Below are 14399 nucleotides of genomic sequence, written 5' to 3'. Positions count from 1 at the left end.
AACCAGGTGTCCCTTTACCTCTGGATTCCCCTAAAGCAAGAGTGTGTAAACACCCCAGAAAATAAACTGCATAAAATTATGTCCTCATCCAAGGTAGGGAATAGAACTTCCTTGTCCTCCAAACTGCTAACGGATGAGACATCAGGAAAAAGTTGTCTGGTTCCTCCTGCTCTTCTGCACTGCTTGGGGGACCTTGGGGACACAGCCTGAGGCTGCTCTGACAGCATCCCGGCTTTCCATGTCGGGCTGCAGTGTCACTGCGCTGTGCCGTGCCTGTGCCGAGACGCAGCTGTGCTTCCTGGGCAGCTCCACACCAGGGCAGAGGGGCTCAGCAAAGCCCACTGAAAGGAGCTGCAGCTTGAATCCACCACTCAACACCACCAAGCCACAGGAAGGCTCCTCTGCTCCCCCACCCTCGGTCTACCCAGGTGGTAATGCCCCTGGGACAAGCACAGAAGTGAAACTGTCCACGATGCGAGTGAGTAAGAGAGAACGTAAGTGGGTGGGGGAGAGAGACAAAGGAAGGGTGTGGGGGGGAATAAAAATGAGAGACGTCGTCGTCTCAAAGCGCCTGCACAGGCCATCCACTCAGCGCCCCTGACCCGGAAAGAGCCCAGACAGAAACAGCACTGACTCTCTTGGTGGTTTCGCACAGCAATAACCCAGGAAGCCCAGACTCTACTGCCTTCTCCAGCCCGGCCAAACAGGTCAGCAGGTCTCAGACTTCAATGTTTGAGGGGCCCTGCTGTCAGCTGGTGCAAGGCAACACCCACAGACCTCAGTTTTTACAAACATCCCATAGCTTATATGAGTCCCGGTTTTGGAGAAGTCCTACCTACTCATCACTCCCCACAGCCTTCCTGCCATCAATAACACACACACACACACACACCACACACACACACACACACACACACTGTACCATATTGCATCCCACCTGTCCTATCTTAAAACAAAGCAATTACGTATAGAATTTCTAACCCATATAGAACTAGTCAGGGGTTATGGCTTCCAGAAAGCCTAACTTCAAGTTCTAGCTAGAGCACACAAACTGTGAGGCAGCAAATGGCTCTCCTGGTCCCTTCCTCTATAACGAGGCTAATCAAATGCCCACCTGCCACTAGGAAGACCATATGAGATCATGAGGTGGCAGCACATTGTCTAGAAGGTATGCACTGCGCACACAGCGCTTGTTGACTGTTTTATACAGCTATGAGTCTATGAAGCTATGAATTCCACAAGAGTAAATAAACCAAGTAACGAGCACACGGCACCTCCCAGACTTCAGCACATCCTCCTAAGCGACTTCTCTTTGTCCTCCTAGCCCATAGCCCTCCTGGATCTGACCCAGGGACACTGTGTTCTCAACAGAACTTTTACATTTACAGTGGACTTTACATGACTTATAAAGAACGTTAAATTTTTATGGTGTGTGTTTTCATCTGCCCATTGTTCCTTGTTATCTTTCTCTAGAATGCAGCAGCCTCCCCCCCCACCCCCCACCTCCCCCCCCCCACCCCGCCTTTCATCTTCTCCCTGCTTATCAGGACTTCCTGGTAATTTATATGTGATGCTATATCTGGTCATATTTCTGGAAAATCACTCTAAATCATTAGAGAACTGGTTGAGAAGGAGAAGCACAGAGCCTTGTGAGTGAGGCCAGGCCTGTAACTCCCATAAGGCCAGAGAGCCTCGGTACTCACTGTCTTTTCTCCCTCAGCCTCCTGGAGTACCCCCCCCCCCCCGGCTGCCTGGGGAGCTCCATGGGTAGATAGACCATGGGTTCCTCATCAGACAGAACCATAAACTCAGTTCGGCACCTCAGTCTTATCTTATCCACCCGAGAGTGCAAAGAAGACATAGCTCAGAGTCACCTTCAGCCCCTACCCAGCCACCTTCTATTATTAACTCCTTAGTCAAAGAGTGTCCCAAGTGTCCCCTCATCCACTTCCCCATGCTTCAAGTCTTCTGATCCTCCCGGCTGAGAGCTGAGTCTCTCAAATAGCCTCTCTGTAGAGCACAGCTACCAGAAATGTTCCAAGAAGCACGTCAAGAGCTCACTTCCCACTTACAGCCCCGGATGATTCCCCACTCAGAAGAGTCCAAACTCCTCTATAGTGTCAGAACTGGGAATCAAGATTTTCACAATCTGACAGGACCCCACCAAAGAGGTCCGGAATCAAACCTGTCCAAAAATATCATTCCGTCTGCCTGAAAGGCAGCCCAACTGGCAGCGCACTGGCACCGTGCAAGGGTAGAGCCTAGATACAGGAAGATGTGCACACCTCACTTTACAAGAATGAGTAACTTTGACAGCCAAGCACTCAAGCTCTGGACCCAGAGTTCATCTTCAGTCTCATTTTTTTTTTAGAAGTCACAGCTAAGGCCTAGGAGAGACAAATCTACCCATTCAAGGTCAGAATTCAGTTGACCAGGTCCTGGCCCCCAGCTCTTGTTTGATCTGCCAACAGCCTGAGTGACACTCCTATGCACAACTGCCTAAGGTTCCCACAAGCTTGCCCTCTGGCTGCACGCTGACCGGGGACCCCCACCCCTCCCCACACAGGCCTGCAGACCGAGCAGGCCTAGAAGGAACAGAACAGGAACAAGTGAGCTTTGGCACTGCTTCAGCGGAAGTTTCAGGGCCAGACACAAGGGCTTTTGACTACAGAAAAAAATAGGCCCATTGTCCTTGTGGGTGGGACCAAACCATAACAGGAGCTAGGAAACCAGTTTCTTTGTGGCCGAAGCTGAGGACTTAGCCATGGACTAGAAGGGTGGAGGAGGAGAGAGGCTGCATCCTTTACGAACAGAGCAGTCACAACAGGCCCTACGCCTCTGCTCCCACCCCCACCCACTGCGGTGGTTTTGTTTGATTTGGGCTTATTTTCCCCTCACATAGAGCCCCATGTGGCTTTGTGAGTCTCTCGGGATCTAGGAGGACTGGGAACAGGTGTGGCTTCCTGGAGGGCAGAGAAGGAACAGGGATGACTCCATTATGAGGCTTTTAGAGAGAGCTGTTTTATCACTGCCCCACTTACCAGGGAAAGAAAACAAAAAACCAAACCCTGAGCTGCAAACCCATCCCTCAGCCAAGTGTGAGGCTCCTGTCTGAAGACTGGGGAGCCTGCCCAACTCAGCAGTGCAGAGACAGTCTGAGGGGCGCAAAAGGCAGAGCCACAAACAAGAGTCCAGGAGACTTAGCCCATGCCACCAAGCCCAGAAGCCACAGGACACTGATTCCAGGTTGCCATAAAATGTCAGTTCATCTGACAAAAAAGCCACGGACCCTTTCTTTGATGATAAGACCTCCTATTTATGCTAAAGACAAAAGCCCCTCTAACTGCCCATGGCCTTCGTCTGGCCCTTTGTACCTACCCCTGTCCTCTAAAGAAGATGTCCCTGAGGTGCACTGAAGACATCTACTTACAACCCGATAGAGATTGAATAGGAAATAAGAGAAAACAGCCGTCCTACCTGCTGCTCCCCACCTACAGTCTAAACCTAAGTGCCGCCCAACCTTTTGGCTCTTTGCTTCCATCCTTTCCTGAATGCCATGCTATAAACTCCTGGAACACAAAACTGCAGGCGTTTGTTCCCCGGTTCCTACAGTTCTGGAGGTCAGAGTTCAAAATGGGTCTCTAGGTCTAAACCAAGGCATCAGCAGGATAAAACATCCTTTTGGAGGATGGGAGGCGACTGTGACAACGCCTGACACAGCTCCTGGAGGCTTCTGCGTTCCTTGACCTTGCTACTTCAGTCTCTCTCTCTCTCTCTCTCTCTCTCTCTCTCTCTCTCTGTGTGTGTGTGTGTGTGTGTGTGTGTCTCTGTCTCTCTCTCTCTCTCTCTCTCTCTGTTTGTCTGTCTCTGTCTCTGTCTCTGTCTCTCTCTCTCTGTTTCTCTCTCTCTGTCTCTCTCTCTCTCTCCCCCTCCCTCTGTGCAATCTTAGCTGTCCTGGACTCCGTTGAGACTAGGCTGGGCTGGAACTCGCAGCATCTGCCTCTGCTCCCTCGAGTGCTAGGACTAAAAGCGTGGCCACCACACCCAGATCCTTCAGTTCTCAAAGTCACTAGAACCTTCTTTATGCTTTGTCATCTGTCCCTGACTTACTCACAAGGACCTCTTGACTTCGTTGGGACTGTGCAGATACAGAGAGGCCTCCGTCCCAAGATCCTGACTTCACTGCGTATGCAACGTCCTTCTTGGCAGATGACCAGTGTCCCCGTGGGATGTGGATATCGAGCAGTCATTATGTGACCTAACACAAGTACCCCTCCTAACTTTCACTGAGGATACACATTTACCCGCTTGCCCTCTCTGCCGCTCACTTGTCTGTCTGGTAGCAGAGCAGAACAGCCTTGGAGGCAAGACTGTAGCTCTGGCCAGGTGACCCAGGCAAACCCTTCACCTCCTTCATCCCGTCTCTCATCTATAACACACGAATAATTCCTACTGCATCAGAAAATAACAGTAAGAGAGTGAGTAAAGCCACGCACAGTGCCCGGCCAGGACCCCACCGCGCCCCCATAGGCACCCTTGCAGCCCTGTCCTCTTGCCATCCAGGTCTCTCTCCTTGGTCTTTCCTTTGTCGTCAATGACATCCTCCCTCTCACCTACCATGTCGCAAAGACTGCCGTGCTGCCTTCTCTTGGGGCTCTGCTTCAGCATTTTCACTAGGGAGTCTGCTATCGTTTCAGGGTGCCCGCTGTGTTTATATGGGGAGATCCAGCTGTAAGGAGTACATTTTAATGTTCAAATAAAGCACATGCCCCCTCCACTTACAGATGCCAACCCCGAATCTGCGCCTTTGCGCACATTCATTTCCTTATTGGCGCCTTCTTCGGTCCTTCTCTTTACACCTTATAAATGAGGACAGTACAAAGATTAAAACTGCTGACTCTGGCCACAATAAGGAATTCTCTCAGGCAGATGAACGTTCTTTGCAAGGCCTTCCCCGAAACCTGTATCTAGGTTTAACAAACCTATATTTCCAGGGCGCATGCCTAGACCTCCAGGAGATTATAACTGTTTCCTCATTCTTCACAATCTCCTTTTCAGCAAAGGTATTTTCCTAGAACTACCTAGTGAAACCTGAAACTCCCACCTCCTGGACCATTTCCCCTCCAGCTGGCCAGCCAGGACACTGCTGCAGGCGCCCATCCTGACCTAGACACGCAGGCTGGCACCTCTGTGCTCCCGCTTGCTCAGCACTCACTACATGCAGCTGCTACCCAAGGCCCTACAGTAGGCTGCCCTCCTCTCAGAAGCTCTGCCATCAGGCTCATGTTCACGGCCTAGAGAGGAGAGACGAAGGGCAACGCCACCTGCTCGGTGTGGACCAACTCCACAACTTAACTTCATCTTCACCCCATCTGGGCAGACATTGTCTTAACGTTTTCTGGGATTCCCCCAAACAAAACCCACCTTCCTGGGTGATTTTTGGGACCACCGCCTCCCTCTATTTTCAGGTGACAAAGAGCCAGCATAAGCTGTTTTCTGTCTCAATATTCACATGGCCACCTGCCTCCTAATACCACCAGCATAATGTCAAGGTACTTCCTTAACCTAGTGTTTATGAAGGTTTAGTCTTTTTTTCAGGAAAACGCAGGACTGAGTTCCCTGACCTCATAGGAAGTCATTTTTACTGACTTGTAAGCTGCTTGCACAGCCATTCCCAGACCACAGCAAAGGATGCACCAGGAGGAGACGCGACAAGGAAGGGGAAGAGAGGAGAGCTCCCGGGACCGTCACAAAGAGGAGGAGACTCCAGAGCCTGTGGACCGGAACAGTCCCACCTGTCCCTCTCCAGCCCTCCTGGCGTCTGACTTCCTTCTCCACACCTGTCCCCTGGCCCCACTCTCACAGACCTAAGGAGTGGAGGAGTCAGCGGAGGATTCACGAGAGAACTGACTCACTTATGTACACATCCCCTGGGCCGGAGATGGATTAATGAGAAGTTGCCGTGCAGGATGCCTGGTTTAAGAACAATTAAGGGGCTGTACTTCCTAGAAACTGCACTGTTGTCGTGTTGTGTAGCGCAGAGGTGGGCCCTCCTCCTCCCTGGGTTGGGCTCCGTGCCCCTTACAGGAGGTCACTTTTTTACTGAGTTTACTCGGGGAACTTTTTCAGCTGGGCGGATTCCTTAAAGTCCCAAGCAGTCCATTCCATTCAAAAAGGTCGTCATTTGAGTGATGAACAAGCACAGAACAAATACTAAAGGCCATGCAGGGAACTGACAACCCGTTCAACCATGCAACCATGAGCAACGACCCACCAAAGGCCTTTAGGGACCACTGAACCAAATAAATGAAGAGGAAGGAGCCTACTAATTGGGACCTTTCCATCTGTGCCTCATCTCTAGGTCGCCATGACTCTCATCACCATGAAGTTAGCCCTTGGCTCAGAACCTATAGACAGAACCAGCATTTACACACACACATATATATTCGTGAATTTCTTTCTTTCTGTTTTTTCAACAGAGTCCCACGTAGCCCTAGCCAGCCTGGAACTCACTATAGAGACCAGGCTCGCCTTGAACTCACAGAGATCCCCCTGCCTCTGCCTCCTAGAGTATGCCCCCAACACCCACCCTTTAATCACATATTTCTGAATCTGAAGCTCCTGTTTCTACTCCGCATCACTGCATCTAGCAGAATTTAAAGAAAATAGGGATGATGCTAATGGAAATAACCACAGCGAGCTTCACTAGTGAGACGGGACCTGAGGAGGCTTAGGGTGAAGAAGAATCCGGAAGGCTCAACAGCAAGCAGGGAGCCTGCAGAGCACACGGTGTGGGTCAGGACCAAGCAGCAGAGGCTCATGCTGGAGGGACCATGAACTGTATCCTAAAGAATCTGAACCCAATCTAGAGATTACAGGGATATCCGGAAACACGAATAAACAGCATTTTCAGAAAATAAAAAGTTGCCTTTTTTAAGTATTATTGAACAAGTTTAAGCGTAAGTGGTTCTTAACTTTGGCAATGCATTAGAATGATATGGAAGGGTTTTTTGTTTCTGTTTTGTTTTTGTTGTTGTTGTTGTTTGTTTGTTTGTTTGTTTTCTGAGATAGGTATTCTCTGTGTAGTCCTGGCTGTCCTAGAATTCTCTCTGTAGATCAGGCTGACCTCCAACTCACAGAGATCCACTTGCCTCTGCCTCCCAAGTACTGGGATTAAAGGTGTGGGCTACCACCACCCAACTAATCTTTTTTCTGATCCAGGTTCTAACTTAAGGTTATATATTATATTTTACTGTTTTGTCTCTTTTAAGGTTGTCTTTTATAGTGGGTGTTTCTGTTTTATTTTGGTTTTTTGTTTCACACCCAAGGTCTGGCACATTCTAGAAAAGTGTTCTATCTCTGAGCATATTTTCAATCCCCTTAGTCTTCTATATCTGGAAGAGTTCTTCAAAATTTTGGACTTCATGACCATAACATTTTCATTTTCAGTTCACTGTTTGGTTTGTTTTTGAGATGACGAGGTGTCATTTTGTAGCTAAGGCTAGCCTGGAACTCACTATGTACCTAAGGCTGGACTTGGAAGTTGCCCAGCGAGGCTTTAAGAGTTTATGAGGTTTTGTGTTTGTCCAGTTGGGTGGGTTTTGCTGGGTTAGGTTTTCATTGTGGCTGATGCGGGAGGGTTGTGGGGTTCTTTATACCAGGTCTCATTTAGCCAGGGCGCCTCTCAAATTTGCCACACAATCAAGGTGAGCATTGAACTCCTGATTTCCCCACCTCTACCTCCCAAGTGCTGGGCTCACACACCTGAAACTACTACACCCTGCTTAACACTTTGGTTTTACTTTTTGCTGGAGACAGAGTCTCACTACATAGTTCAAGCTGGCCTGGAACTTGTAGGACCTCTCTGGCTCCTCAGTGCTACCCCAACACCTGGCTGGCCTTAGCACTTTTTGAAGAGAATTAGTCAGCTGGTGTGTGTGTGTGTGTGTGTGTGTGTGTGTGTGTGTGTGTGTGTGAGTTTGAATAACTCTCCATTTGGGATCATCTAATATTTCTTCATGGGTAAGTTCCAGGTATGCACTTTAGCCAGGTAGCACAGGAGCAACACTGTGCCTCTCCAGGTCAGCATGTGAGGAGCCCAGGGTACCAATGCCCTTCACTGCTGCTCAAGGGGACTTGCTGCACTTGGCTAATGGTTCTCCACTATGAAATGACTACATCCCTTGGAAACACTGTTTTATTTCATTTTATTTACTGGGAGGGGCAAACATGTGGAAGTCAGAAGACGGCTGGGAGGAGGTAGCTCTTCCCTTCCACCATTTGGGTCCTGGGGAATCAAACGCAGGTCATCGGGCTTGGTGGCAGACATCTTTATCCACTGAGCCATGCTGGGAGCATTCTTAAAACTATGACTGCCTGGGAACACCACAGAGTAATCAAATGAGAGTCCCCTGGGAGTCTGGGGCAGGCCCTGGAAGGTAGTTAAATACCTCAGATCCTAACAACATACGGGACCAAAACCCAACAGTGAAAATTAGAATCCAGCCGGGCATGGTGGCGCACGCCTTTAATCCCAGCACTTGGGAGGCAGTGGCGGGTGGATCGCTGTGAGTTCGAGGCCAGCCTGGTCTACAAAGTGAGTCCAGGACAGCCAAGACTACACAGAGAGACCCTGTCTCAAAAAACCAAAAAAAAAAAAAAAAAAAAAAAAAGAAAAGAAAAAAAAGAAAATTAGAATCCTGGAAACCAGCAACGAGCTATTCTAGGACCCTCTCAAAGCATAACTAAGCAGAGGTAACTAAACATGGGCTCTGGTGGGGACCCATGACAGAAGGAAAGGCCAGAATGTCCCCGACTGGGAAAGTGATGAGTGCATAAACAGCTGTCCAATGAAAGAGCGGGCTGGCCATTAGGTCAGTCCTACCTTCCCACTCCTTTTTCTCTCCAGGCCTCAGGGAAATCCTTGTTACATTTCACGAAGTGCACAGCACACAACGGCTGTAACTGCCGCTGGCAGAAAAGAACTGCAACTCCTGTTATAATACCCAACCTCACATCCCAATGTAGTCTTTCTGACTAGGCCTGAAAGCAAAATCCACAGAAGCAAGGTCCGAGACACAGGGCCGCCCTTGAGCAGCAACCTGTGCTCACCTGTTGATGCTTTAGGTAAGGACTTTGTTATAAGCTCGCAAATAGCGAAGTGTGCCCATCTCCCATCACCTGACTGTTGAAGCCGTTCTCACTGTGCTCAATTTCCTTAAAGCATTTCTTGGGGTTCATTTAAAAATTGTATCAGGGCTGGAGAGAGAGTTTGGCAGCTCAGTGCACCTAGCGCTCTTGCAGAGGACCTGGATCCAGTCCCCAGCATCCACGTCAGGTAGCCAACAACTGCTTTTACTTCCCCCTCTGGTGGACCTCACGCCTCCTACCCTTAGCCATCTGCAGGTACACGCACAGACAAGCACAGACACAATTTTTTTTGTTGTTGTTTTGAGACAGGGTCTCACTTATGAAGTAGTCCTGGCTGGCCATGAACTCACAAAGATTCACTTGCCTCTGCCTCCTATGTGCTGGAATTAAAGTCTTCCACCACCATGCCCAGCTTTAAAAAACAAAATAATTTTAAAAATGGGTTTTTTTTGTTTTGTTTTGTTTTTCGAGATAAGTTTTCTCTGTGTAGCCTTGGCTGTCCTGGACTTGCATACACCTGCCTTTGCCTATCACAGGCATGTGCCACCATCCCCAGCTCCAGCTGAAAATTTTAAGTGATAATAACTTAAATATTGTCATCAATCCCTCCAAGAGCATGTCATGTATCATGACATGCAAATGAGAGCAGCAAAATCTTCAACCAAGAAGGACCCTGGTGAGAGCTAGCCCTAAGGTACTCACAAAGCTACCCAGGGTCTGACTGACACTTGATTGCAGGAGGAGCTGCAGCAGCACTCAAGATAACCCTCAACCCCTCGCAAATGACTAAAAAGAAAACTAGCTCAATGGCGCCCAGTTAACAGCTAGCTAATATCAAGCTGGTCCACGAGATGATAGCTGATACGTGGGTAAAATAATTCAAGAGTGGGGTCAATGGGTCAGGAATGGATGGGAAGTTTCCTGAGGAAGACCAGCTTTAGACTGGGCATCTGAGCAGTAGTGCTGGGCAAACAGACACAAGGAGGGGCATAAGCAAAGGGAGCCAGGTACTGGTTGATGTCGTGAACGCTGATTTAGAAGTTCTCAAAAAAAAAAAAGTGGCCTAAATTTGTTTCCATTTATTCATCTCAACCAGTACATGGGGTTACTTCAGCGGAGGTCCTTGGAAAGTAAGGTGGTTTGCCAAGGTGAACTGTGAGTGTCTAACTCTAGAGTTCACACCATCACCACTACTGCGGGAGAGGACTGAGCGCAGTTCACACCATCACCACTACTGCGGAAGAGGACTGAGCACGGCTTAGGAAAGGGGAAGGAGCAAGGATCACCATGACAGCAAGATGAGGTTGAGAAACCAGATGTTAAGTACGATTGCTAAAGTGGAGCTACATGTTGAAGGACCATGAAAACTAGGCAGGGACATTTGAAGGAGACCTGTGATTGTCAAAGAGCCACTGAAGGTCTAGGGTAAGGGAGTCTTCAAGCGATACCTGGAGCAAAGATCAAAGCTGAAAACAGGAGCTCTGAGTGAGTTCTAACCAAAAGGAGCTGCTGAAAATGGCAGAGCAGTGAGAGGGGCACTTAGAAGCCGACTCCAGACTTAAAAGCAAAAGTCAGGACAGATGGGGCAGGATAGTGACACCTTTAATCCCAGCACTCAGGAGGCAGAGGCAGGTGATCTCTGTGACCTACATAGAGAGGTCCAAGCCAGCCAGAGCTACACACTGAGACCCTGCCTTAAAAAAAAAAAAAGCAGCCGTATGTTAAAGCCATAAGTACACCATGCAGGTTAAAATCTCCCTCCAGACTTCACTCTCACTTCGTCCAGAGATCAGAGCAAGTGCAATGAAAACACATCCCTAAAGTGAGCTCCAAAGCCTTGTTACTTAAAGCATGGTCCACCAAGCAGCAGTGATGCACTGCCAAATCTTAGCAGCAGGGTGGAGGTGCTCAGGACCAGCCGAGGCAACGTGGCAAGACCAGAGCAGCAAAGACACAGACATGCTGGGGGTGGGGGGAGAGGGAGGGGCTGAGGGAGGGGCTGAGGGAGGGGCCGAGGGAGGGGGCTGAGGGGGGCTGAGGGAGGGGCTGAGGGAGGGGCCGAGGGAGGGGCCGAGGGAGGGGCTGAGGGGGACTGAGGGAGGGAGTTTTCAGGTCCCACTAGAAGTATCAGAATCTGTATTTAAACAATAACTTCCTGTGGTCTGTTCCCATGTTAAAGATGGACACGCTTTTCTCTAAAGTGTCTTCTAGTTCTAAATGCGTTTCACACTCTCTGCTAGTTTGTCATTCTACAGGGAGCAGGGGTGCACGGGGGATGAGGAAGACACACACACACACACACACACACACACACACACACACACACACACACACACACACACACACACACACACACACACACACACACACACACACACACACACACACACACACACACACACACACACACACACACACACACACACACACACACACACACACACACACACACACACACACACACACACACACACACACACACACACGACAACACAGTCGACCTAGTCTCCTACCTAATGGACCCTTTTCTTAAACCTAACAACAGCCTTTTCGATTTGCTCTCTAGGAAACACCAGTGAGGTAGTGCTGCCACCTTGTGGCTGAGACTGGTAAAACCTTCTTAACCACTCTCTTTGGAAGGGTGAGGTGCTGGTAGGAGGGGGAAGTCACGTCACGGAAGTGGCAAGAGCATCACAACCACCCATATTAACTGCAGGTGACTGTGAAAGGCAGCCCCGCCCACATCACGGAGCACTGTCCCGCTTGAAAAGAACTTTACTTTGGTTCTCTATTACGCTTCCATTCGTTTCAGGTGGGGTGCGCATGTGCACTGTGGAAGTCAGAGAACGCCATGCAGGGTCAGCTCTCTTCTTTCACCTGAGTCCCAGGGATCAAATTCCAGTGCGTAGTTTAGGAATAGGCACCTTCACTGAGGAGCCATTTTGGTGGCCCTGGAAGGGAAATTTTTATAATTCTAAGCAATTTGGTGTCAGGGGAAAACCTAGGTCCCAACGCCAAGCTCTAACAATGCCGCCTGTGTGAACACATGACTATTTATCAGTGAGATTTTCTTTCTTTTAATGGGCTGGATTTTCACTAAATTCCTATCTTATCAGACAAGTAAAGGGGTTGGAAAGCTATTGCTCAATTTGGCAAATATTTGTAGACTCCTTCCATGGTGCCAGGCCCTATGTGAGTTCAGAGAATATAAAAATGAAGTCAACAGCCCGGCCTCAAAGACCTCACCCAATTAAGCCTGTACTGCAACACGCCCTTTGACACACCTGCCCTGTGCCAGCCCAATCTCTACCTCCCCTGTGAGACCCAGCTCAAGTTCTCCCTCATAAGATGGGATATGTGTCTATAAACCCAGCACTCAGGAGGCTGAGGCAGGGCCCCAAGTTCAAGGCTAGCTTGGACTGCAGGGTGAGACTTTGTGTCAAAACACAAACAAAAAGTAAGTAGGTAAGTGATGTAATTACATTTTAATTAAAATTAAAATGCTAAGTGATTTTGTTAGCAAAAAAAAATAAAAGGTGTGTAATTGTGTTAGCACCACATTCACTTACATATCCATCAATTCAAATTTATTTGTGACACAGTAGAACAGAATCAGATTGTTATTTATAATTTGTTTTAAATCTTCCAGAGCTAGAGAGAGATTTTTCAGTGCTTAAGAATGCTGGCTGCCCTTCCAGAAGACCCAAGCTCAGTTCCCAGAACACACACTGGGTGGTTCACAACTATCTGTAACTCCAGCTCCAAGAGATCTGATGCTCTCTTCTGCTTACAATTTCTGCACAGATACGGCATGCACACACACAGGCACACGCACAGGCACACGCACAGGCACACGCACAGGCACACACACACAAACTAAATAAATAAATAAGTAATATTTTAAAATAGTAGGGGTCTAGAGAAACAGCTTAGTAGTTAAAAAGGTGCTGTTTTTCCAGAGGACCTGGATTTGATTCCCAGAACCCACGTGGTGACTCACAGCTGTCTGTAACTCCAGCCCCAAGGGATCTAATACCCTCTTCTGGCCTCCTCAGGCACTGTATGATCTGGCACATACAAAACATTCATGTACACAAACTAGAAAGAAATCTCAAAGAAATTAAATTTTTTTTAAAAGGCAGGGTTGGAGAGATGGCTCAGAGGTTAAGAGCACTGGCTGTTCTTCCAGAGGCCCTGAGTTCAATTCCCAGCAACCACATGGTGGCTCACAGCCATTTGTAATGAGATCTGGCGCCCTCTTCTGGTGCATAGGCTTACATGCAGACAGAACATTGTATAAATAATAAGTAAATAAATAAATCTTTAAAAAAAAAAACAGGTGGATAGTGGTAGTGCATGGCTTTAATCCCAGCACTCAGGAGGTAGAGGCAAGCAGATTTCTCAAAGTTCAAGGCCAGCCTCATCTACAGAGCGAATTCCAGGATAGCCAGAGCTACGTGAAGAAACCCTGTTTTGAAAAACAATAGTAGCAGGGCGTGGTGGCACACAACTTTAATCCCAGCACTAGGGAGGCAGAGGCAGGCAGATCACTGTGAGTTAGAGGCCAGCCTGGTCTACAAAGCAAGTCTAGGACAGCCAAGGCTACACAGAGAAACCTTGTCTGGAAAAAAAAAAAAAGGAAAAAAGAAAGAAAAGAAAAACAATGGCAACAAAAGTAGGGGCAGTGATACAGTGTTTGCTTAGCATGCACGGGGTTCTGTGTTTAATCCCCAGTGTGAGACACACACACACACACACACACACACACACACACACACACACACACACACACATACACACGCAACAATAAGAAAAAAACCCTGGCATGGAGCCATGGAAGCAAATCATTCTGAACTTAGAAACCTGAGCTCTTAGCTAATATTTACCGAGCGCTATGCTGGGTAGTGTGAGGGTTATGGAAACAGTACATGAGTTGGTGCCACCAATGTGATTAAGGCTGCCCCGTGTGCAGGGCAGGAGGAGAGGTAGAGGAGGTGCCCGTCTGCAGTGGGAGGCAGAATATGACGTGCAGAAAGAGAGTCTTGTCTGAGCTGAGCAGAGCCAGCAAGGGGAGAGCTGTGTCTGGCTGTGGGAGGAGTCAAGGGAGGAGGGGGAAGGTGTTAGCTTTGGAGCTGGAGGCAACGCTGGAGGACCTGCTGGGGCTCAGCCGTCCAGTTGGAGTGGAGCGGAGAGTGTCTGTCTGTGAGCGGGAGGGAGCAGAGTGGAAAGCTGGGTTGTGACTAGAGCTG

Source organism: Acomys minous (genome assembly GCF_964271855.1).
Source record: "Acomys minous genome assembly, chromosome: 20".
NCBI classification, from domain to species: Eukaryota; Metazoa; Chordata; class Mammalia; order Rodentia; family Muridae; genus Acomys; species Acomys minous.
The sequence above is the reverse complement of the archived record's forward strand: the minus strand, read 5'-3'. Positions refer to the sequence as shown.